Genomic DNA, 25,904 nt, shown 5'->3' on the forward strand with positions numbered 1-25,904 from the left:
ACGGTGCCTGGAGAAGAGCAGAGCTAATGCAGCCTCTGGGCCTGGCAGGGAGAGATGCAATAATAGCACCTGGCTTTACGTAATGTCTTATTGCTGTCAACACCAGTCTGCGCCCCCTCTCATTTTGTTTCATTTTCGCTATCATTCTGCAATATGAGCAAGTAACACTATCTGCCCTTTGCAGAGGAGGAAGTGGGGTCAGGGAGGTACCACTGGACACAGGGGTGCAGTTAGCAAGGTGACCCTCTCAACGCCCCACCCACACCCCTCAGATATGTGTATACTTCCCCATGCCCCACCCCCAGCTCCTATGTGCCTTTGCTCCTAACTCCCTACACCCGTTGACTCTGAGAAGGCTGGCCCTTGGGCTGCTCGAGCCACTCTGTCCACATGGACCAACCCAGAAGTGCCTGAAGTTTCCCAGTCACTTCTCAACAGCCCCTTAGCCAGTGTCTGCCGGGTGCAGAGGTATGAAAGCCCAGCGCCCTGGCCTCCAGCAGGGCCAAATGCGGACTAGTGATTATACTTTTGAACACATTGTGGGTCCAGGCTAAGGCTGAAACTGCCTAACCTCACACTCTGGCTTCTTCCCCTGTTCTGTCCTGCTTCCTGCTCCTGTGCTGGGTCCTCCTGGGAACATTTCCTGAATGAATCACTTGCACATGGGTCCCCCTCTCAGTATGCGCTTCTGGGGAAACCAACCTAAGACAACTCTCTTGACTCAGCGCTAATGAGAACATCTTGCATGTTTTCTGTTAAATACGTTCTCCTTCATCCTCTCAGTTTCAAACATTCTCTGCCAAGTCTCCAACCCTAATATTTATCTTTTTTACGTCTACCCTCAGGCCCCCAACTCTTAGCTCTTCACTCTCAAAGCCCCTATTTTCCCTTGGATCATGATGTTCCAACTGCTCCTGAAAAAACTCATCTTTGGGCTCTCCCCGGGCACATAGAAGGCACTGAACCAGGCAGATGCTGGGAAAGTTATAAAGATATGTTTAAGACCAGCCCTTTCCTCAATGAACTTACAATCTTTAGGGGGACAAGATACGAATAATGGAGAGAGACGATGTGAGAAGAGCAGTGTGTGCATACAAGGAGAACTGCAGAAGAAACAACTCAGAATGGCCCCCAAAGCAAAGCCACTAACCACAACTCTCCATACTTTTCTATTCTGTTTCATTTATTTAATCTTAAGTGTTTAAGGACACGGAGGTCAGTTCTGGCAGAGATAATCCAAATGAGTGGATAATCCAAAAAAAAGCAGCTTGTATTTAATTCTGGTTGGCATTTTTAAAACAGTAGTACTACCTCAGGAAACAGCTTCAGAGTCATCTTAAACACACAGGACCACCACCACCTCTTTACATTTATCTCCAGCACTTTCTCTTCTCTCCAAATTATTTCCTATTCTCTCCAGCTCTTTAATGCCTCTGTATCTTCAAACATACCATTCACTTGACTGGCATGACCTTCCCTTTGTCTATGTTAAGAGGCACTTTCTCTGAAAAGTCATCCTGACCTCAGCACAGCCTGATTTATATGCTCTTCCTCTGGGCTTCCACAGCCTCCCGGGCTACATCCACTGTAGAAATTAAAGATTTACTTGTCTGTGCTCCCCCACCTCCTTCCTTCTCTCTCTCTCTCTCTCTCTCTCACACACACACACACATACACACACACACACACACACACACACCTGCAAATGCCTTGAGAGAAGGAATCATATATCATTTCTTGCACTTAACAAAATATCTGGTTCATTGATTAAGTTAAATAAATGAACATATGTAAGAAGAAGTTTAAAAAGTATATAACCTTATGTTTTTTTTCTGATTCAAGTTGAAGCAGAAAACCAAGAACCACTGTTTAATGTGCAAGGTACTAAGTGGGGCAGCGGCCACTCATAGAGCTAGATTCAAACATTTTCTCCCAAGTCACAGTCTTGCAGGGATCACTCTGAGTTTGCATGGCACATTCTTAGCATGAAGTTTAGTGGCTGGTAGAGAATAAGGACAACAAAGAATCCAGCCTTCAGGAATAACCCCAACTGGCAACTTAGAAAGCAGTTCCCAACCCGTTCCCCATCTAACTCCTCATCTGAGTTACCTCTCCATTCCCCATTCTTGTTCTGTCCTAAGCCCCTCTTTCAGGAGGATGGCAGGAATGCAATACCCAAGAAAGGTTTTGCATGTGCATAAAAATAAAAAAAATCAGGCTCAAGTGTTAACTTCACCATTATGTGACCTTGGGAAATTGGTTCATTTCTCTGAAAAAGTGGAAATAACTATTTCCTACCTGTCCCGGTGGAGGAGGGCCAGAGGAGACACTGGATAAGAAAGTGAACAGTGATGCTGTGCACATATGCTAACATATCCTCATCATTGCCATGGGAGAGGTCAGAGAGCAGAGAGAGGAGGGCAGGGGAATGCTCCATGGCAGAATTGGCTCCTGGGAGTGATAAGCAGCTGTGGAGTGACAAGTGGCTCCTCATAGAGAGAGGCCAACAAAGATTCTAGGCTCTTCTGCATACATGTAAAAGAGCTGCCTCTTCCAGAATCATCTCTTAAACTTAAGTAATATCTACTTATTTCACCAGATTCCCAAGTGGAATGGAGCAGATTGTTGTCATCTAGTATCTAAGAACCTGTGTCCTCATATCCCTGATGAATATAGATGCAAAAATTCTACCAAAATACTAGCAAACCAAATTTAACAACACATTAAAAGGATCATACACCATCCCTGGAATGCAAGGGTGGTTCAAGATACAGAAATCAATAAATGTGATACATCACATTAATAGAATAAAAGATAAAAATCATAGATGCAGAAAGAGCATTTGACAAAATTTAACATCCATTCATGATAAAACACTCAACAAATTGGGTATAGAAGGAACATACTTCAACATCATAAAGAACATGTATAACAAACCTACAGCAATTATCATACTCAGATCAGAAACAAGACAAGGATGCCCACTATCATCAGTTCAGTTCAACATAGTACTGGAAATCTTAGCCAGAATAATCAAGGAAGAAAAAAAATAAAAGTAATTTGAATCAGAAAGAAAGAAAAAAACTGTTTGTTGTTGATGACCTGATTTTATGTATAGAAGATGTTAAAGGCTCCACCAAAAACTGTTAAATCCAATCAACAAATTCAATAAAGTTGCAGGATACAAAAATCAATACATAAAAATCAGTAGCATTTCTATGTAGTAACAATGAATTATTTGAAAAAGAAATAAAGAAAACAATTCCATTTAAAATAGCATAAAAAACAATAAAATTTAAGGAGGTCAAAAACTGTAAGACACTAATGAAAGAAATTGAAGAAAACATGAATAAATGGAAAGATATTCTGGGATCATGGATTGGAAAAATTAATATTGTTAAAGTGTCCATACTACCCAAAGCCATTTATAGATTCAATCCAAGGGCAGTTTTTACAAAAATGGAATAAGAAAATCCCCAAATTCATTTGGAACCACAAAAGACCCTAAATAACCAAAGCAATCCTGAGAAAGTAGAACAAAACTGGAGGCATCACATTTCCTAATTTCAAACTATACTACATAGCTATAAAAATCAGAACAGTATGATGCTGGCATAAAAACAGACACATAAACCAGTCAACAGAATTAAGATCCCAGAAATAAACCCATGCATACGTGGTCAACTAATCTTTGATGAGGGAACCAAGGATACTCAATGAGAAAAAGACTGTCTCTTCAATAAACAGTGCTGGAAAAATTGGATTACCACATGCAAAAAAATGAAACTAGACCCTTATCTATACCACTCACAAAAGTTAATGCAAAATGGATTAAAGACTTAAATGTAAGACCTGAAACTATAAAACTCCTAGAAAAAACATAGGGAAAAGTCTCTTTGACATGGGTCTTGACAATGATTTTTTGGATCTGACACCTAAAACACAAGTAACAAACAAAAACAAACAAGTGTGATTACCACAAACTAAAAAGGTTCTACTCAGCAAAAGAAATGATTAAAAGTGAAAAGACAATCTCCAGAATAGGAGATAATATTTGCCAACGGCATATCTGAAAAGAGTTAATTATATCAAAATATATAAGTAAATGACACAACTCAATAGCATAAAAAAAAACATACCCAAATAATCCAGTTAAAAATGGGCAAAGAACCTGAATAGACATCTTTTCAAAGAAGCTATACAAATGGCCAACAGGTACATAAAAAGGTGCTCGACATCACTAATTATTAGGGAAATACAAATCAAAACCACCATGGGATATCACCTCTCACCTGTCTGGGTGTCACAAAAAAGACAACATAACCAATGCTGGCGAGGATGTGGAAAAAAGGGAACCCTTGTGCATTGTTGGTAGAAATGTAAACTGATATAGCCACTATGGAAAACAGTATGGAGGTTCCTCAAAAGATTAAAAATAAAACAACCATATGATCCAGCAATTCCACTTCTGGGTATACAGGGTGGGTAAAAGTGGGTTTACAGTTTACACAAAACACAGAGTTAATAAAGCTATTGTAATAATCATAACCTGCATGTCTCTTTCCATGGGAACAACTGTGAACCTACTTTTGCTCACCACTATATATGTCCTAAGGAAATGAAATCACTATCCAAAAGGGATAGCGGCACTCTGTGTTCACTGCAGCACTATTCACAATAGTGAAGTTATAAAAACAGCCTAAGAGTCCATCAACGATGAATGGATAAAGAAGAGGTGGTATCTATACACAAAGGAAGATTATTCAGCCATAACAAAGAAGGAAATTCTGCTATTTGTTGACAATATGGTTGGGGACCTTGCGGGCATTATACTAAATTAAATAAGTCAGTCAGAGAAAGACAAATACTATATGATCTCGCATGTGAAATTAGAAACAAAACAAAAAACAAACTGAACTCATAGGTACCTAATACAGATTGGTGGCTGCCAGGGGTGGGGTGTGGGGGAAAGGAAAGAGAAATAGGTGAAGGTGGTCAAAAAGAACAAACTTCCAGTTATAAGATGAGTAAGTCCTGGGGATGTAACGTACAGCATGGTGGCTATAGCTAACAATACTGTGTTGTGTATTTGAAAGTTGCTAAGGGAGCAAATCCTAAAAGTTCTCTTATGACAAGAAAAAATATTGTAACTATGTGTGGTGATGAATGTTAACTAGACTTACTGTGCTGATCATTTTGCAATATACACATATATCAAATCATTATGTGTACCTAAAACTTATACAATGGTGTATGGCAATTATATTTCAATAAAGCTGGGGTGCGGGGGACAACTGTGTCCTCGAGTAGACTTGAGAAAATAATGGCCAGTCTGATGAGCTCAGTTTCTGGAATCTAAGTGCCTGCTAATGATCTTCATAAATATTAAAATCAAAGGCAGAGGCACCCACACAGACTTCACAGACTTGAGGCCTGAGGACCAGGGGCTGTGGGGTGCCCTGTCGCCTTTTGATCTCTCACTCAGCTGGCAGGTCCTGGCCCCTGAGAGCATGGATAACTCTTCAAGTCTGGAGAGCACTTTTGTGACCCGTGTTTGAATTCTGCCTGGGAAACACAGAGATGAAAGCACCTGTTTTCCCCTGGGTGCCACAGGGGAAGGGGTTTATGGCAATTGGGGGAGAATGTCCCTCCCATTAGTGCTGCAATGACCCAGAAGAAGACTGGGCTGGTCCCATCGTTTTCCAGGTTTTGGAGATGAGGAGAGGTGGAGGTAGTACTGTGGGAAGTCTGCTTATCGACTTGAGTCTGGAGCCCGGTTCAGCCCAGCAGGGGAGACTCTTGTGCATGAGAAAGAGGTAGCCTCAGGGCTAACTGGACACCTCCTCTCAGCAGCCCCAGCTTTCGTCAATCATCTTTCAGCTCTTTGCATCCAATCCACAAATGCTGCCTGCACCATTGAAGCTCACCCTTGAAGATGAAGATAGAGAATTGTGGCCAGAATCACTGTCCTACCTAAGAAAGATGCGGTAGGATTTATAAGAAAAGCCTAAGGGCCCCATAAGGACACCAACCTGTAAGGTGCTGGAGCAGGCTTTGAGACAGGGAGACGATGGGCCAGTTTGGTGATGTTGATTAGCGCTGTGAACCTGGAGACAAACTTTGCAGGGTGCTTTGGCCGCATGCTAAGTAACATGGTCTGAGAGCATGTAGGCCTGAAATTACTGCAGGCAACAGCAGTGATTGCAAGGGAAGTTGGGATTCTCTATCGTAGCCCTGCTGAGGCCAAATCTCCCAATAGCTAGTCTGGCAGACCAGATGTATAGTACCATTGAATTTGGTCTCTCTCTGTACAGTTCACAGGCATAGCTTATTTGAAGCAAGTGCCTGGTATTCCATATGAGGTAATACAGTACTTGGGTGTTCATTCGTCCATTCAGTGAGTGTTTGCTATGTGCAGGCACTGTTCTAGGTGCCAAAGAGGCAGCAATAATGGAAATCCAGCAAGCTTTGGACCTGGTAGACTTAGATCCCACTAGAGAGAGACGAACAATACATACATAAACCCAGTAAGTATTTTCAGATAGCAAAAAGTCCTGGAGGAAGTCGAGTTCTCAGTACCTACCCCTCTGGCATTGCTGCTGGAAGCAGAGTGGGGAGGCTCCACCCTCTAGTGGCTTCCCAGGCAGCGGCCTTCAGCAAAGCCAGAGCACTAGAGAATGGAGAGCAATGTTGCCCTGTCTGCCCCCAACTGCCAACACCTGGGAAACTTAGGCTATACACATTTAGGGCTCTACATAACAAATATATATAGTTGCGCTATACAGAAGAAGTTAATAGTATTATTTCTAGGTGGTAATCTTATGAGATGGTTTATTTTTTTATTTCCTTTTGAATTTCCTAATAGTTTTGTTATTATACTGTATTACTTTTGCAATAAGGGGAAAACACATTTTTTAAAAATGAGAACACGGCCTAGATAAATCAAATTAATAAGAAATCTATTTGGATGGGCAGGCAGGGACCAGATCTTAGGATGATGAATAACATCGTACCATGCCACTTTATGGTTTACAAAGCAATTTTGCAAAAATATCTCCTTCAACCCTCACAAGATCGTCTCAAGGTTACATAAAGAATAGACCTTAGTGCAGGACAATGCACTAAGGTTCCGACATCTCAGCCAATGTGTTTGCCATTATTCCACATGGCTTTCTGGAGCTGACCTCCCTTCAGAAAGCCACCAGCACCAGGTGCTAACTCCCTCCTCTCCCCAGCTTCACCCTCTCCTACAGAGACCAAGTGGATTTGTTCATATGTGCAGTTATTGACCTAATCTTCACCAAGCCCTACTGGGTTCCAGGCATTGTACTGGGTGCTGGGGACACAGAGGAACCAAAAAGGTCTCCCAGTGTGGAGGAAAGGTCTTAACAAATTAATGAATATATGATGCAAATCATGGTAACTGTGTAAAAGAAAAGTAAAGGGTGTTTCACAAATGGCTAGCATCAGAGGGCACTGATCTGGATTGGGACACTAGCCCTTCGCTCAGTATTGAGCAATACATTGTCACTGAGTCCCCAAGTAATGTCAGGCACACATTCTTGTTGAGGACAAGATGACAAGATCCCAGTTTCCAAAGGACATACATTCTAGATGGAGAGGCAGCACTCAAAGCCAAAATAAAATTTCACTATGGACATCATGTGCACTTACAGTAATGGAATAGCCTCCTTAAGCCTTCTCTGAAATAAGGTGATGTTGACCAACCAGATCATCAGAGATGTCACAAGTCTGCATGTGATTGTCCCCGGGAGAGGTCACAGAAGTAAGGGACTGGAAAGAAAAGGACACAGCCATACATAAAGTGTGTAGCTAACAATTCAAGACAGGGCTTCAGAGTCTGAGTGGGTGGCCCAGGCATTTAAGACAATAGGACCTTAGAGGTGGGAGAGGACTGGAGGGGGCTGACAGGTCAGGACAGGCTTCTGTGGAGGAGGTGGGCCTCAGAGAGTGAAGGGATTTAGATGTTCTTCCAGGTAATCCCATTTATCAAGCTGTGAGAATGCCCAAGAAACCTGCAGCACAAACAGCCCCACCCCACCCACTGTAGGCCCTTTCTCCTCTGGACAAGGGTGGCTGGCTTCCCAGCCTCTCGCCTGTCCTGAGACTTGAAAGAGGAGGCCTGGGGCTCAGCTATTATGTCAGCTTAAGGGTTTCTAAGTGTCTCTCGAATCTCTGAAGAGGCAGGACAGCTGCTGGTCACCCAAGGCTGAACATAAAGACTGATTTCAGCACCAGACAAGCTGGTAAATGATGAAAACACCTGGCTAATGAGTGCATGTACACTTGGGTTTTACTGCAAAATATCCATAAGCTAAGCTCAAAAACTTTCAGGTGCTGGGATCTACTAAGAACAGATATTCAAGTCAGGGTATGTTCTCAGTTGCCATTTGATATTGTAGGTCTCACTGCAGTGATCTGGGCTACGGTGTGTTCCCTGGACACACCACCGACTGAACAAGAATAATAGTGATAACCATACAATAATGATAGCAAGCTTTCATATGGTGCCTTAGAATCAACAGAGATTTTTGTCATCTATGCCTATGAGTTAATATCTCATTTGTAATATGAACATGCCAGTAGTTATGGATCCTGGACTATAGCTGGTGAGGGCTGGGCCTGGGGGTGCCAGAGGTCTCACATATACCCCTCACTGTGACACTGAGCCATCGTCACTAACACCTTCATCTCCAGAGCATTTTGGCTTCGCAGGTGCACTGTGAGCAAGCTCAGGAAACCTGTGCTCATCCTGAATCTCCTTGTCTTTTTGTTGTTTGAAGAACACAAAGCTTTGGCTTTAGACAGCCCTGGGTTCAAGTCCCAAGTCTGTCATTTACGACTCATGCGACCCACAGCAAGTTATCTGATTTCTCTGAGCAACTTTCCTCCTCTCTCTCTCTTTTTTAAATTTTATTTTTCAATTACAGTTTAATTCAATAGTAACTTTGTATTAGTTTCAGGTGTACAGCACAGTGGTTAGACAATCATACACTTTACAAAGTGTCCCCCCTGATATTTCCAGTACCCACCTGGCACCATACATAGTTATTATAATAGTATTGACTATATTCCCTATGCTGTACTTTACATCCCCTTGACTATTTTGTAACTACCAATTTGTCCTTCCTAATCCCTTCACCTTTTTCACCCAGTCCTCCAACACCCTTCCCCTCTATCAACCATCAATCTGTTCTTTATGTCTATGAGTCTGTTTCTATTTTGTTTGTACATTTATTTTGTTCTTTAGATTCCACATATAAGTGAAATCATATGGTACTTGTCTTTCTCTGACTGATTTTTTTCACTTAGCATAATACCCCCTAGGTCTACCAATGCTATCACAAATGTTAAGATTTCATTCTTTTTTATAACCACGTAATATTCCACTGTAAATATGTATGACCACTTTCTTTATCCACTCGTCTATTGATGGACACTTAGGTGGCTTCCATATTTTGGCTATTGTAAATAAGGCTGCAATGAACGTAAGGGTGCATATACTCTTTTGAATTAGTGTTTTGGGTTTCTTTGGATATATACCGAGAGGTGGAATCACTAGATCATAAGGCAGTTCCACTTTTAATTTTTTGAGGACCCTCCATACTGTTTTCCACAGTGGCTGCACCAGTCTGCACTCTAACCAGCAGTGTACTAGGCTTCTGTTTTCTCCACATCCTCACCAATACTTGTTTGTTGATTTATTGATGGTAGCCATTCTGACAGGTATGGGGTGATAGCTCACTGTGGTTTTAATTTGCATCTCTCTGATGATTCGTAACACTGAGAATCTTTTCATATGTCTATTGGCCATCTGTATTCTTGGATTGTTTTTTTGGTTTGTTTGTGGTTTTGTTTTTTGGTGTGGACTTGTACGAGTTCCTTATAAATTTTGGATAGTAACCCCTTATCAGATGTATCATTGGCGAATATCTTCTCCGATTCAGTAGGCTGTCTATTCATTTTGTTGATGGTTTCCTTTGCTGTGCAAAAACTCTTTAATTTGATGTAGTCCCATTTGTTTCTTTTTTCTTTTGTTTCCCTTGCCTGACAAGATCTATCAGAAAAAAATATTGCTAAATGACAGAGATTTTACTATGTTTTCTTCTAAGAGTTTTATGGTTTTGAGTGTTACATTCAAGTCTTTAATTCATTTTTAGTTTATTCTTGTGTATGGCGTAAGAAGGTGGTCTGGTTTCATTTTTTTGCAGGTATTTTTCCAATTTTCCCAACACTATTTATTGAATAGACTATTTTTACCCCATTGTATGTTCTTGCCTCCTTTGTCACATATTAATTGACCATATAGGTGTGGGTTTATTTCTGGGCTCTCTATTTTATTCCATTGATCTATACTTCTGTTTTTATGCCAGTACGATGGTGTTTTGATTACTATGGCCTTGTAATATTGTTTGATTTCAGGTGGTGTGATACCTCCAACTTTGTTCTTTCTCAAGGTTGTCATGGATATTCTGGGTCTTCTGTGGTTCCATATAAATTTTTAGATTATTTTAGCTCTGTAAACTATGCCATTGATAGAAACTGCATTCAATCTGTAGATTGCTTAGGGTAGTATGGGCATTTTAATGATGTTAATTCTTCCTATCCATGAACATGGTATATGCTTCCATTTATTTCTATCTTCCTCAATTTCTTTCTTCAGGATCTTATAATTTTCTGAATACAGGTCTTTAACCTCTTTGGTTAAATTTATTCCTAGGTATTTTTTATGCAATTGTAAATGGGATTGTTTTCTTAGTTCCCCTTTCTGTTAGTTCATTATTGGTGTATAAAAATGCAACAGATTTCTGAATATTTATCTTATATCCTGCTACTGTACTGAATTCATTTTTCAAATCTGGTAGTTCTTTGGTGGAATCTTGAGGGGTCTCCACTTTCCTCCTCTCTTAAACATGGGTAATGATAGTACCTCTCTCATAAAGGCACAGTGAAGATAATGAAGTGCTTAGCACAGGCCCTGGCCCCCATTTCTAGCACTCACTGAGTACTAATTATGTTTTTGTTGTTATTGTTATTATTACAGAGAGGACAACTCAATGTCATTCTCTCATCTCAACTCAGAGAATGGGACAGAACTCTGTGGTGTGGTATTTTCTTTCTGTGTGAAATTAGGGTGCTCTAGCAGGGTGGCCTGGTGACCCTGGGAGAGGCCCATTGGCTGAGGAGGCAGCACTCTCCCTTGGGCAAGGCCTGCAGTGAAGAGCTTCATACTTGGGTGAATGGCAGAGTCCCGCTTCTGAACTCTAGAACTGAGCTGTCCAGTACGGCAGTCACAAGCCACACAAGGCTATTGAGCACTTGCAATGTGGCCAGTCCAAACTGAAATGTCCTAGGAGAGTAACCTATTTCAAACACAAGGAATGGATGAATCTTGAGGGCATATACTAAATGAAACAAGTCAGACAGAGAAAGACAAATACCATATGATCTCACCTATATGTAGAATTTAAAAAACAAACAAACAAAAAACCAAGCTCAACTGATTGGTGTTGCCAGAGGTGGGTGTTAGAGGTGGGTGAAATGGTGAAGGTGGTCAAAAGGTACACACTCCTGGTTATAAAATAGTAAGTCCTGGGGATGTAAAGTATAGCGTGGTGACTAGAGTTAATAACACTGTATTGTATATTTGAAAGCTGCTAAGAAAGTGGGTAAGTTCTTACCATAAGAAAAAATTCTGTTAGTTATGTATGGTGACAGATGTTAACTGGACTAAGAGTGATCATTTCACAGCATATATGCAAAGATTGAATCATTATGTTATACACCTGAACTAATGTAATGGTGTATGTCAATTATACTTTAATTTAAAAAGAATGTAAAATGTATTAATAAATTTTTAGAACGAGACTATGCTGAAATGATAATATTTGGGGTATATTAGGTTAAATAGAATATTAAAATTAACTTTATCTACTTCTTCTAATGCAGCTAGTAGAAAAGTGAAAATTGCATGCATGGCTCATGTTATACTCCTACTGCACAGCCTGGTTTGGAACAGGAGTTTGGTGAAGGTTAAGGATTTGGCACTTCGGTTCCCTGTTGTGTCCTTAGCACCCGGAGCAGGCCCTGAGTGAATGAAAGAGCCAGTGAGTGTATGAGGCCTGGAGGAGAGCTTTCAAGAGCTGGAGGTCATTCTTGAGAAAGTGGGGACAGTCCTGAGGCAGTTTAGGGGCAGCCTGTGTTTTGTACAAATTAGTCAACTATGGTTGGAAAAAATATTAAAAACTTGTCCAAAAAACAGCCGGGATTCAAACCAATTGCATCCCAAACCTATGTTCTTTCCACTAAAACCCTTTATGTCCCACAGGCAACACAGAGTTGGCCGAAAGAAAACCAGATTTGGGATTTTTTTTAAAGCATATTCCTTCAATACCACTAATGTCTTCGCTTTGGGCAAGTCACTTGGCCTTGCCTCAGGGCCCACAGATCCTCATCTGCACTGTGTAAACCACCAGACCCCACTGATTTCATTTCTTTTTCCCAGTGTGTACAGAGAGAAATACCCGTGTGCAGAAGGCAGGCTCAAAAGCTGAGCCCTAAGCGCCCTAAGCGCTTCCTCACTCTCTTCTCCACTCTTTTGCTCCAAAAGAGGCTCCAGCAGAGATTTCTCAGCATCACCCAAATCAATAACTTGTTTGTTTAAGGCTTCTCTTTGGTTTTACTTGGTTTTAGATGTTTTTCATCAGAAGCAAAACCTTGCAGACTTTTTCCTTGATCTGATAATGAAATTCCCTCTGAAATATTTAATTCTAGGAATAGTTTTGGCTATGCCACATCTTCTTGAAAGAAAGAAAAACATCTAAATCACAAACACCCGCCATCGTCAACTGCAAAGCTCAGAGGGCACACGGGCTTGTCCCCCTCCTATCTGCCTTTACTGTTCTTTGCCATCTATGCACCAGCCTCTCGTGTTTTCCACACCTGCCTTGAAGGGATCCTGGGGCTCCGTGAACAGTTTCTGCTGCTTTTCCGCCCCTGACATCCTCTCGTGGGCTCTGCTTTGCTCTCACCCGTGGCCTGTGGAGTGAACACCCCTTCTGACTTGGTCCCAACTTCTGACATTGAGCTTTTTAGAAAAGAGCCTGTGCTATTTCCATTTCCAACCCTAGCTCAGGAGCCTCCTGAATGTTAATCTAAGCAAAGAGTATTTAGAGCCCAAACTGATTTGTCAGAGAAGAAAATCTCACCCACTTCCCCCCGGGTGAACCGCCAACACTGTTTTTTATCAGAAAGGATAAAGAAAGATTTGCCAGAATCAGTGGTGTTGCTCTAAAGCAAGAAAGGAGCCTCAGTCGGATAGCAGGGTGGAGCTGCTTTCAACACAACTGCACTCGGGATGCAGAGCTCGCTTAATCACCCCGTGTCTCAGCCACGTGTTGAATCACTGGATTTCCAGTCCCTTCCCCAGCCACACAGCAGAGTGGCCGGCAGAGACTGGTGCTCAAGGAACTCAAACAAGTTTTAAACAAGCATCAGTCGTCAGGGCAGCCAATTTGCTTCCTCAAAATAATTATGTGCTGAGTTCCAAAGCCAAACAAATTCATGAAGTGGTTCTCCTCGGCTAACATGTGCAGAGACTCCTAGTGCAAGATGCTGTGCTATTAGCAGAGATAAAAAGCGAGTGACATTATCCATGCCTTCAAACAGCTCACAGTCTAAAAAAGATAGGTGCACGCAACAGACGAAAATGTAAAGCAGAATGAGGAAAGGCGATGAGAAAAGTGTGTGTATGTGTGTGTGCGTGGACACACACATACACACACACAATGTTGAAAAAAAGTGGGAAGAAAATATACCTCAATGTTAAAATGGTTATCTGTTTACTGGGTAGTTTTTATTCTCTTCTTTACTGTTTGCCACAGTCTCTGATTTCTTCTTACAATACACATATATTAGTTATACAATAAAATGTGTTTTTCAAGAAAAATTCAGCAAATGATAACATGATTTGGATGATAAATCACGACCCTGGAGGATGGAGTATGCACATGGGCCCTGCTGCAGGACAGGTAGAATGGGGAGGGGAGGGGAGGGGAGGGGAGGGGAGGGGAGGGGAGGGGAGGGGAGGGGAGGGGAGGGGAGGGGAGGGGAGGGGAGGGGAGGGGAGGGGAGGGGAGGGGAGGGGGGAGACCATTCCAGCCAGAGGAGCAGCACAAAGTGTCCCCAGGGCTGCGGTGAGGGGAGGGCACTTGGGGAAATGTAAGAGGACAGCATGCATGGGTGTGCACATGGAATGAGAAGCATGGGTGCAGGGGGCTAGAAGGCCCCGAATGCCAAGCCAAGTACTTAGTTGCTTGTTCTCTGTGTTGCTATGGTCCTTTGTGTTTGTGACTCAACACACTGCATTTATTCATGCCTGTCCCGACTAAATGTTTAGCTCCTAGAGGTCACAGCACGTAACAGGAGTCAACAGATGCTTCTAGGATGAACTGAAACCTGAGGGTGTGACTCTTTATTTTGTAGGTAATAAGGACCACATGGAAATCAACTCCCCTGCCCAGATGAAAACAGGATTGAGAGTTGGGGTGGTGTCCAGTCCCATCTTGATTACTGACTCACTAGTCAGCTCTACCAACTTCCTTCCCCTCTCTGGGCCTCAATGTCCTCATCTGTAAATTGGGTAAGCTGCACAGATGACTTTAAGACCCTCCAGACTAGGTTTACTACTGTGTGTCCTCAGGGACTTGGAAGCCCTCCCTAGCATGTATGCCACTGTCATGAGTAAGCACATGTGTAATGAGTTAACACCTTTCTCCAGCTGGGGCTGTAAGCTCCCTGCGGCCAGGGCCCGTCTTGTTCCCAGGAGTACCCCAGCGCCTTCCTGGGGTGAGCCCAAGCAGCACTCAGCATGTCTGTTGAGCAGATCTGTGGCTGGTCTCTGGAATGCCCCTTCTCTGGGTTGAAGCCACGTGTGGGAAAGCAGCCAGACTAGCCCTCTCACCATGGCTGGGATTCTCTGACGGAGCTCGCTGTCTGGAGTCCACTGTTTCTCCTCACAGTTCAGACTGTCAGTTGAGTCAGATTTATCCACCCCTCCACCAACCCTGGGAAAATCCTCTAGGTTTTCTTGGAAGTAGGAAGAGTGGAGTGGAGGCTTGAAACCAAGTGTTTGCATTCAGAATACTCTACTGCTCAACTGGAAACATGGTCACTGGTCCTCTGCCTTAGGATCCCAGTGAAATTAAGGTCTCGAGAGAGGGCAGCTCAGTGCCCATGAGACCACACCAGCAATCGCCCTCCATCCCTGACCCCTAACTTCAGCTCCACCTCTCACTTGAAGATGCCCTTCTCCATCACAATCCACAATGGGCAGGGATGGGTGCAGGGTTCCTGTATGCAAAAAGATGCCCAGAATGACTTCCACCAGGGTCTCCTATCCAGGGGATCCCAAAATTCTCCTTGAGGCCCATAGCTCCCTTCTGACCCGCACCTAGCGCCCTGCAGCATCTCTTTCAACGCTAAACCAGACCTAACAGTGCCACAGTGCCATCCATGGAAGGAAATGACCTCCTTCCTTTAAAGATACTCATTCCCAGAAAATGAAATCAAGGGGTTCCTATGCCCTTTGTTCATTTCTGGGACGATGGATAATGTTAAATCCCCAACCCATCCGACAGCTGAAGACTAAGAATAACTGTGGGTCGGGGCTCCCCTCTGTGTCCCCTTCAATCTGCATCCAGTCTGGACCCCATCCCCATCCCAGCTCAGTGCAGTGCAGTCCCTAGATGGTTCTTACCAAGCAGTAAGTACATAATGGCTTCTCCACCCTAAGGCAATCATGCTCAGGGTGATCTCTCCACTCCCACACTACTGGCCCTCTCTGAGGGAGCTCAGGAAACAAACCTAATCACCTGTAATGTGATTAGTGAGTTCCTGTACAAGCACTCTCGCCCCTCAGCTCCTGCCGTGCCAGCCCGAGAAGTCAGGGAGGACTCTGACTTCACAAGCATCATTAATGAAAGTTTCCCTTGCCTAAGTCTGCAGAAAGCAAGCCGTGCCCGGGAGATGCCTACACAAGATAACTGGCTGGTTACTGAGAAAGTCCAGTAGGCACTGTGCGTGCTTCAAGGCTGGCTGCTCTCATCCCAACGCAGTGGGTGAAGATGGGCCCTCTGGAGTTCATTCAAAATTGTGTGACTTCCTGCAGGGATCTGTGGGAAGGATCAACTCCCAAGTCACGGGCAGATCTACCCAACCAGTCAGCACTTTCCTCTGGAATTCCAGCTGGGAAACAAATTGCTTTGCTCACATTCATGAGGCCACCACGGCAAGATGGGGCTGCTGGTGTTGGGGAGAGGTGGACAGCAGGAAGGATTCAGGCACCAGTGTTCAGGCATGCGACCCAGGCCAGGCAGGCAGGCCTCCCTACAACCTCGCCACATTGCTCCCCCTCAGCATCCTTTAGTGGTTCCCACTTGTGGAATGAAGTACAAACCCACTCTCCTGGCTTCTTGGGCCTTTGGGGATCTAGGGAGGGGCAGCAAATACTACTCCCTGAATAGGACAGGACAGGACAGGACAGGACAGGACAGGACAGAACGGAGAGGAGGGCATCCTTCCACACAGGGCATTCTCTGGTGAGCTCTATAGAACTCGCTTCCTCTCCTCTCAGCCACTCTTCTAGTCGTCCTGCCTCCCTTTTCTCCTCCAGTCAGGCCTTCTCACTTTCACTCATTTTGCTTCCACATCTGAAAAGCTCCTATATTCCTCCCATCTCACCAAATTTTATTCACCCTTTAGGCAGTGTATTAGTTTCCTAGGGCTGTCAAAACAAATTATCGCAAATTAGGTGTCTCAGAACAACAGAAATGTATGCTTGACCAGGTCTCGAGGCCAGAAGTCCTAACTCAAGGTGTCCACAGGGCTGTGCTCCCTCTGAAGACTTGAGGGGACAGGTCATTCCTTACTTCTGGCTGCTAGCACCTCCAGGCTTTCCTTGGTTTGTGGCTCCATAACTCCAGACTGTGCCCCTGTGTGTCTCTCCTCTGTTTCCACATGGCCTTCTCTCTGTGTGTCTCTCCTCTGAGTGCCTCTTAAAAGGTCACTGACTGAACGTAGGGCCCACCTGGATAATCCAGGATGATCCCAGCTGGAGATCTGTAACCTGAAAGAGCCTTTTTCTGAGAGGGTCACATTTATAAGTTCTGGCAGTTAAGACGGGACCTATCTTTTTACCCTTCACCCCGCTACAAGCATCACAACCTCACAAACCATTAGAATCCTTGGGAAAGATTTTGGCTCCAGGTACCTAGGCCTCAATCCAGATACTGAGTTTCAAATGATTCTGGGTGGGGTCAAGGTGTGAGGTGTGTGTGTGTGTGTGTAAGTGCTTGTGTGAATGTGTGTTTAAATTTCCCAGTTTCTAAAGTACAACCTGGGGAAAGCCACTATTTTAAGTCTTAAGGACTCATGGTATCTCATCCAGGCAGTAATTATAAGCAATACCATCTTTCACTGATTGCTTTCTCCTCTAGGATTATTCTCAAGTTAGTCACAAATCACACCATCATCTATTGTTCTTTAAATGTTGCACAAAGAATGTCAGAGAGATCACTTAATCCAGGGGTGCTCCACCCGCTCCAATCAATGCACCATTTTCATAACAAATATTTGGAAATCTTCTCTTTACCGCCTTAAGTGAAACTAGTAGATTAGTCAGTCAGCCCGTATGCAAAATTTAGCTCTAACTGTAATATAAAGGAGAAAAAAGGAATGCAATTTATAATAAAATAATAAGTATTTCAATATGTAAGTGCTCACGCACGACTGCATGGGAACACATAATGAAGTAGTCAACGCTTACACCTACGTGTAGTGGATGAGATTAGACTCAATACTGCTCAGAGACTACAAGGGAATGAAAGACCAGAGGACCGCAGAATAAAAACGCTAGGACGAGAAACAACAAGCCCACCATCCTGTCTGGATCTGACAATAGGGAGAAGGTAATAACTTCAACTGAAGCAGAGATAACATGCTGAATTAAACTGCACATGTGGAAGTAGAGAAAGCAGGAAAGCATATTCCTCTTTTGTAGGAGCTAAGCCTTACATATAAGTATAGTTATGTATTATGCTGAAACATGGGACAGGACTGAAAACCCCACCCACAGAGCAGAGGTACACATTGTTTTTGGCATTAAAAAGCCTTGGAAACCATGTCCCTTTTGTGTAGGCAGGGGGAAAGGAGGTGGATCAGAAAAAGTTGTTTGGTAGATCCCTAGGGAGACTATTAGAGTAAGAATGAAAAACAAAGGCAACCCCCAAGTAAATCATTGTAATATCCATTTTTTTCCAAGAGATTTCTTATCACTGCACTATAAGTATAAATATATTATATAGATTAGAATATAAATTTAAAAACAGCTTCTCTATAGAAGTTCATTGAGACGGTGATATTCATATGCTTCTGTTAATTTAGCAATGTGTTGTCCTAGGTCTATGTCTGTCAGACAGCATCTCAAGTCTCCTGTTGCAAATCTGCAGTGACTTCCCTGCTTCTGCGGTAACTGCATGCTGCACAGACATGCTTTCCAGCTCAGCGTGTGCCTGGAAATGCTCTGATCCAGGCAGGATGCAGGCAGTGGAGACATTATCCAGTCATGTCAAGGCTTTGTCTTTATTCCATTTAGGCTTCTCTTCCCAAAGCAATGGTCTCCTAGATTACTGGGCTTTTGGCATAACTTCTCTGAAAACATTCAGTATTACTATATAAGAAGTACTTACTGATTTATATGTACAGTGGATTGAGTTTGGCAGGTGACAATTCACTGATGGACATCTGCACTTAGAATCATGACTAGTCTGCCTAGCCCCCACCCAGCAGTGCCAGGGGCATCCCCCTGCCGTTGTGGCAACTCAGAGCCACCCCCAGGGCCAGAGTACTCAAAGCCCTGCGAGCCTTGCATCAGCAGCAGCACCTGGGAGTCTGTTGGACGTGCAGAACTTAAGCCTTGGACAGACCTCCTGAGCTGGAACGCGCATGTTAACGAGCCCAGGTGGTCCGTGCGCCCGCAGAGAGTTACTGAGTCACTCCTCTAGGGGCAGCGCTGACCCGGGGAGGAAACTGGTAAAGCCCAACCTCACTCATTTCTCGAATGAGGAAATGGGCCCAAGAGGGTAGGTCAACTGTATGTTTTGTCTTCTTCTTGTCAATAAGTTCCCTGAGGGCAGGAAGAGGGTGGGATACTTCTCTTGTAGGTCCACACAGATGCCAGCACAGAGAAGTACATGTGGCTGTAGCCCTGTAGTGCTGGCTGTCTGTACTTCATCAGGACTGTGAAATCTCCTATTTAACCAGAAAAAGCTGAGTTTCCATTACTCATCCACAGGAGCACTGGCAACAGAACCCCAACAGTCACTTGGACCAAGTTTCAACACCTCTGTCTTGTATAATTTCACCACTAGCATCAGCTGCGCTTTGCTTTTAAAGACCACGGTATAGTATTTGAACAAAGAGCAACTGGCCCCGCCCCACTCCCTTTGCCTGGAGGCTGCTGTGGTTAGTGTCACATTCAGAGAAAGAATAAGTAAAAAGCAGAACCCCTATTGTTCTAAGATAACCACAGAGATGACAAATGCTGTGCATGCAAACTTGGGAGAGAAGAAAGAAGAAAGGCAACAAATAAAAAGCCAGGAAAGGAGCCTCTCTCTCTGAGACAAGAAGCTCCGGCCTGCAGATCCCTCTGCTGAAGTGTGATGTGAAAGGTGGAACATGGTGACCTGTGAACTGTGCCCTCCTGTCCTCCCCCACTCCCCCTCAGCTGGCGGGGTTCTGACTCCCAGGGTAAGTGCCCCATAGGGAGGCAGCTTAGCTCAGCCATTAAACCAAGGGCCAGGAATAAGAAAAGCTGAGAAGGGATGCAGGAAAGGGGAAAGCAGTTTCCTCCAGCCCAGCTTTCAACCCTGACTGAGCTCATCTCCAAAGAGTCCACAGCCTCCACAGCTGCAGCCGTTGTCACCTTCACCTTGGGCTGTGGCTAGAAAGATGGCTCAACACCTTAGCGGGCAGCCTCTACTTCCGGGCCTCACTTCCTTCCTCCATCCAGCAGAGACAAAGACACAGGACAACTACAAGCCACCCACCTTGCTACCCCACAGTGAATTTATCTCTTTTATCACATTCAGGACCCAGCCTGTCCCATGCATGTCACTCCAGTGCCGCATTCACCAGGTGGCACTGCAGCTTCTGTTGACATGTCCTAAGTAAGCTCCTGGACCAGGGTGTGGCCCATTCATCTTATCTCCCATCTGGCACCGTGCCTTGCTCTGCACACGCCTGGGCACTGCAAGAGCAAAGGGGGCATTGCAGCCAATTCCACTCTATGCAGTGTGACAGGCCACAAAGGGTGCGCCTCTGTGAGGGAACAACAGCGCACTCTCACCTCATGCCTTCTCTGAAGCACGTCACCTCCCACCTATTTCAGAGATGTTCTCTCATCTTTGTCCTGACACCTCCCACCTATTTCAGAGATGTTCTCTCATCTTTGTCCTGACGTGTCACCATACCACCATTGACAACAAACTGAAAAGGTGAGAAGTTTAACTGTAAGCCACACTCTTAAAAAAAAAAAAAAAAAAAGAGTTTGGAGGCAGCAAAATATATTGGCTAAAACAGCAGGTTCCAGAGCCAGAAGTTCTTGGTTTCAGATACTAGCTCTGCAAAGTACAAGTTATGAATTTTGGTCAAGCGACTTCACTCTGTTACTCTTTCCTTGTCTATGAAATGGGAATAGGAATATGACATCCTCATGGGGCTCTGGTGAGAGAATACATGTAACAGAATAATACATTTGACTGTCTTGCTCATTTTTATTGCTGGTCTGCAAGAAGCTGCCTTGGATGTGCTAAATAAAGCAGCCAGCAAGTGGAGTTCCTCCGTTCTACTAGGAGATGAGAAAAGGGCACGGACGTACCAGGCCAGGCTGCACACTCAAGCCCCAGACGAGCAGCACCGATGAGCCAACTCACCACATGCAAAAGGAACAGAATCACATTCACAAAGAAATCTGCCTGCCCCTTTTCTTCTTGGAGAAAAACAGCTTCCTTGGCTTTTATTTTCTACTTGAAAGAGCATGAGTACAAGAGCGATTTCCCTTCCTTCTGAATCTACCATAAGAAAAACAGCACAATCGAGATGCTCCAGGGCAGTCAGCACTCAGCCTCAAAGAAACAGAGGGAGGAAAGGTGGTGGGGGAAAGTCAGCGGGGAGCGGGCCGGACCCAGTGTTAAGGACCCTTAGAAACAGCAGCTACTCAGTCCAAACGATTGTCAACATACAGTTCTTAGAACCCAGTGTTTCCAGCCATTTTGATAATTCAAAGATGTTTCAGAATTTCTAGATATTATATTATAGTACAAAATGGCAGTTTTACTCACTGCAGCACGACTGGTAATAAACAGCAAATGACTGAAAACAGCCTGCGTCCGTCAGTAGGGTTTTGGTTAAATAAATGATGGTGCCTCTACACGACGGAGTTGACATGCCCCTGACAAAAGAGTGAGGAAGCTCTTGGCATATTGACAGGGAAAGATCTCCAAGATAAGTGAAAAAAGCAAGCTAGAAAAAGTGTATAGTGCACTATAATTATGTAAGAAAGCAAAGGATGGAGGCAAAATGCATGTCTGTACTGACTTGTATTTGCAATAAGAAACTCTAGAAGAACGTGTAAGGAAGTAATAAAAGTGATAGCAGGGGAGGGGGCTGGACAGGCAGATGGAGGCCAGGATAAGATTTCACTAGCTATCTTTCTATAATGATTTGTTTTTTGAACTATGTAAATATATTGCTTATTCAAAAAGTAATATAAAAATATGTTGAACACCAGCCACGGTAACCAAAACACATGTACAGGTTACAAATGGCCGGTGGGCCTCTGGTTTACAATTTTTGCATTAAAGGATCTCAAACTGGGGAAGCAGAAAGTTGGCAGCATGAAGTCCAGGTTTCACTAGGCTTGGAGACAAGCAGGTTGTTCAGTATCTGGTATCCAGAACGCTATTTGAGTTACCTGGCAATGAGCAGGTTGGGCCCATTAGCTCTTCCTCTCTTAGGGCAAAGGGGGCAACTTTCCACAGGATGAGGTGGGGCTCCTCCCCTTTCCTCCAAAGTTAAGGTTACCTGGAATCCCAATGATCTGTTCCCAGCATTGAGGCCGCTTCCTGACTTGTCCTATGAAAAGAGGAGCAATAGGAGCATGGAATTCCTCCGCTGCAGCACAGACACCAGTGTGGTGTGTCCAGCTGGGCCCCAGCCCAAATAAAGGTACCCGGAGAGTGACGAGAGAGCAGAGGGCATGTGGCCCTGCTGCCTCTTCTTCCTGCCCCTTCCAGTCAGCGCCACGGGACAAAGTTAATATTTACCCCTAGCCCTTTGTATGTTCTAGTCTTGTCCCCGTGAATGAGCTCGCTTTGTGTTCTGGGGTGAATTGTGATCTCCAAATAAAGGCAAGTTGGGGTCCTAAGCCCCAGTACGGCAGAATGGGATCTTATTTAGAAATAAGGTCATTGTAGATGTTATTAGTTAAGATGAGGTCATATGACTGGTGTCCTTATAAGAAGGTAGTCATATAAAGATAGAGACAGGTAGACAGAACACCATGTGACAATGAAGCAGAGCTTGGATTACGTGACCACAAGCCAAGAAACACTAAAGATTGCCAGCAAACCACCAGGAGCTAAGAATAGACAGGAAAGGATTCCCCCGCAGGTTAGAGGGAATAAGGGCCCTGCCAACACCTTGACTTGGACTTCTTTCCTCCAGAATTGTGAGACAATACATTTCAGTTGTTTTCAATCGCCTTGTTTGTGGTATTTTGTCTAGACAGGCCTAGGAAATGAGCATACTCAGGCCAGTTCAAGTGGCAAAGGTATTTGACGCTGTTCATCTCAGAAGGTGCTCAATGGATAGTGATGACAGCTCTGCCCAAATGAATGAAAATTCTAGGCCCTTTACCGACAGTTTCATTGTTTAGGTGTACATTGAAAAATCAACCAGTAATAATTACTGAGTACTGACCTTGTGAAGAATATAAGAGAAATGAAATATTTTATTACTGGCCTCGGGGAGTTGACAATTTGATTGAAGATTTAAGACAGACACATAAAATGTAACAACACATATAATGGCCCAATTAGTGATACTGCACTCGCCCCCCCAACCAGCGAATACCATAGAAGTCCCTCGCAACTAAACCCCACTGCACTGCCCCGGACTCAGTCTTCCACGTGTTTCATTTTAGTGCTCCTGATTGTGTGTCTGGAAGAACTGGGCAAACTTTAGAATGTCAGGCTAGTGAACAACTTCTAGAAGCTATTACCACCACTTCTAGCATGATCCAAACTTCTTACCCACTGTGGATACCCGCTGCTGTCCATGATCATTATCTGCTACCCTGGGTGGGAGTTCCTCTCATGTTTCTTACCAGCTTTCTTTTTCTGTTCAGACAGCCAGAGCCTGGAGGGATGAAGAGCCTGTTCCGCAGCTCTCCACGAATCTGACAAGCAGAGAACACAAGATCCATGTAGTTTGCGAGTCCACTTTGATAAGCTGACTAACAGTTTCTAAGAGGGCTACAGAAAACCAGAGACGCCTACAGAGATACTGTTTTCTGTGTCATTCAGAACATCTGCTTATTTGGCCCAGCCTTCTTGCAGGAGAGGCTCTCCCCATACCTGCCTCTAGGAGCCTCCAATTCTTTCCATAAGCAAACTTCGCGTCCAGTTACACACCTGGGGATGGGGAGGCGGCCCACCTTAACTGAACTCTCCTGAAGCTCCCTCTGAATCCCAGGTTCCTCCTGCAGCTCTCACCTGGGATGTGGCGTGCTGAGTGCCAGGTGCAGCCCCAGGCTGGGCTCATGAGAAACGGCACAAGTCGCTGGAGCCCCACCTTTGACAAGCAGCCTGATGGCCCAGCTGTGGCTCCGAGCCAGTATCCTGAAGGGCAGCTGTGGTCAGGGCAGGACCTGCAAGTGGAGCAGACAGAAGAAAGTCTCCTGACTTTGACTTCAAGTAATTCATTTTAGATTCTCAGGGTAGAAAAGACTCTTACAATCATTTAATTTGCATCCTGTGACTTCTCAAATAAACTTGTATCCAGGTTCTGGGTCAGGTTTTCATGGCCGACACTGTTGCTCACCTCTACAACATGACTTCCTCCTTTCAAACAGAACTCCAATTGTGTTCACCATTCATGGTGCCACTGTATGCCCAGCTCAGGAGCCTCATCAGACAAAGCAAATGCAGGCCCTTTGCCAGGGGGTAGGCTAGAGGTAGGTTTCTGACACACCATTAGTCATGGAGACATGAAGAGGGGCCTCCTTGGGGAAGGATCCTGGAAATATTTTCCTGGCTCTTAGAAAGGAAGATGCAGAAACCTCTCCTTGTTCAGCCACACTGTGACCTTCTGCAGCTACACTGTGACCTGCAGCTACACTGTGACAGTGAGTGGGAAGCAGGAGGGAAAAGCAAAGAAAGAAAAAGGAACCTGGGTCCCTGATGCCATCACTGACCCACTGCATTAAACTCTGGTGCCACCCTTCCTCCAGCATCCTGTTATAACAGTAATGAATATCCTCGATGCTTATGTCCACTGCGTTGGGGGTTTTGCTGCCTGTAGGACTGTCCTAAGTGATGTGCACTCAGGTGTTCTGGGAAGACAGGCTCACGTTCCTGAAGCATAATCCCACTACACTGACTACAACATTCCCGAACTTCCATGTCATTCTCTTCGCTCCACCTTTTCTTAGCATTCAGTCCTTTGCCCAGACTGGGCACGTTTTACCATATTTTCAATAGTATTCAGTTCTACAACATAAGCCCATTCAGTTATTTAATGAACATTTTCGAGTCCCTGTGATGGAACAGTCACAGCCTTGAAGAGTGCGCAACGGGTGAGACCACTCCGGCAGGAGGTGAGCGCCATGTGGCGGACGCTCGGTAGGATGTGCACACTGGGGTGTGAGCAAGAGGAGAGGCCGAGGAGGAGCCAGGGTGGCAGGATGAAGGGGCGAGGGGGAGGGTTTTCAAAAGCACCTCGGAAAAGAAACTTCTTAAAAGAAAATAGAAGATTGTGAGCAGAAAAGAGTGAAGGCGGCAGACACTCATCACCAAGGATATGAATAAAGATATATTTAATGACGAGCTATGCCCTGAACCCTTACGATGAAGCAGGCACTGTTTTTAGTGCTTTTTGAGTATTAACTCGTCGAATCCTCCCCCAAGCCCATGAGGCACCTCATATTATTAGCCCTTCTTATGGAAAAGTAAACTGGGGCACGGAGAGGTGCAGTGAGACAGGAAGTGAGTAATGTTCGTGGGCTCACACTCGCTACCAGCCCATGCTGGTGGTTCTCATATTAGTCGCCAGAACCAGCCACCCCTGGGAACCTGTTACAAATTCAGATCTTGGGCCCCATTTCTGACTTACTAAATCAGAGCTTCTGGGGGTGAGGTCCAGCATTTTGTGTTCTAACAAGGCTTGCACGTGAGTCTGATGCCCGCTTACCTTTGAAACCCCCTGCTCTGCACTATACGCACGTAATGAGAAGGACAAGCACATTCAGAGGAATATAAACGGTGGGCAGAAGAGGAAACTGGGGAGATGTGCAGAACCTTACATATCATCTAAGGAGGATGGGCTTCGTGTACAGGCACTAGGGAGAAAGGTGGAAGTGATGCAGGAAGTGGCAGGATTAAGCTTTTTTCTTGGGATGAGATCTCAGGTGTCAATGTTATGAATGGGCTTGAGGGGGGAGAGGCCGGAACGAGGGAGCCCAGGTAAGAGGTGAGGCGATGGGTCAGACCAGCAACAGCGGGGGCTGCACTAAGGTTGTGGCAGCACAGAGGAAGGAGGAATGGGCA

General features: G+C 44.5%; 1 protein-coding gene across 2 annotated transcripts in view; it reads right to left on the minus strand.

Moving 5' to 3' along the window:
- The window catches only part of CRACR2A (calcium release activated channel regulator 2A), a 127,175-nt gene that overhangs the window by 85,429 nt on the left and 15,842 nt on the right, over window positions 1-25,904 (minus strand). The window contains exons 2-4 of one of the 2 annotated variants that reach the window (XM_081124309.1): window positions 23,853-24,007; window positions 23,465-23,536; window positions 22,162-22,212 (exon numbers count right to left, since the gene is read on the minus strand). The gene's annotated coding sequence lies outside the window, so the exon portion shown is untranslated. The remainder of the gene's footprint in view (window positions 1-22,161; window positions 22,213-23,464; window positions 23,537-23,852; window positions 24,008-25,904) is intronic. The other variant, XM_081124308.1, reaches the window with a different exon arrangement.

The sequence above is a fragment of the Miniopterus schreibersii genome (assembly GCF_964146895.1).
Source record: "Miniopterus schreibersii genome assembly, chromosome: 2".
Taxonomy (NCBI): Eukaryota; Metazoa; Chordata; class Mammalia; order Chiroptera; family Miniopteridae; genus Miniopterus; species Miniopterus schreibersii.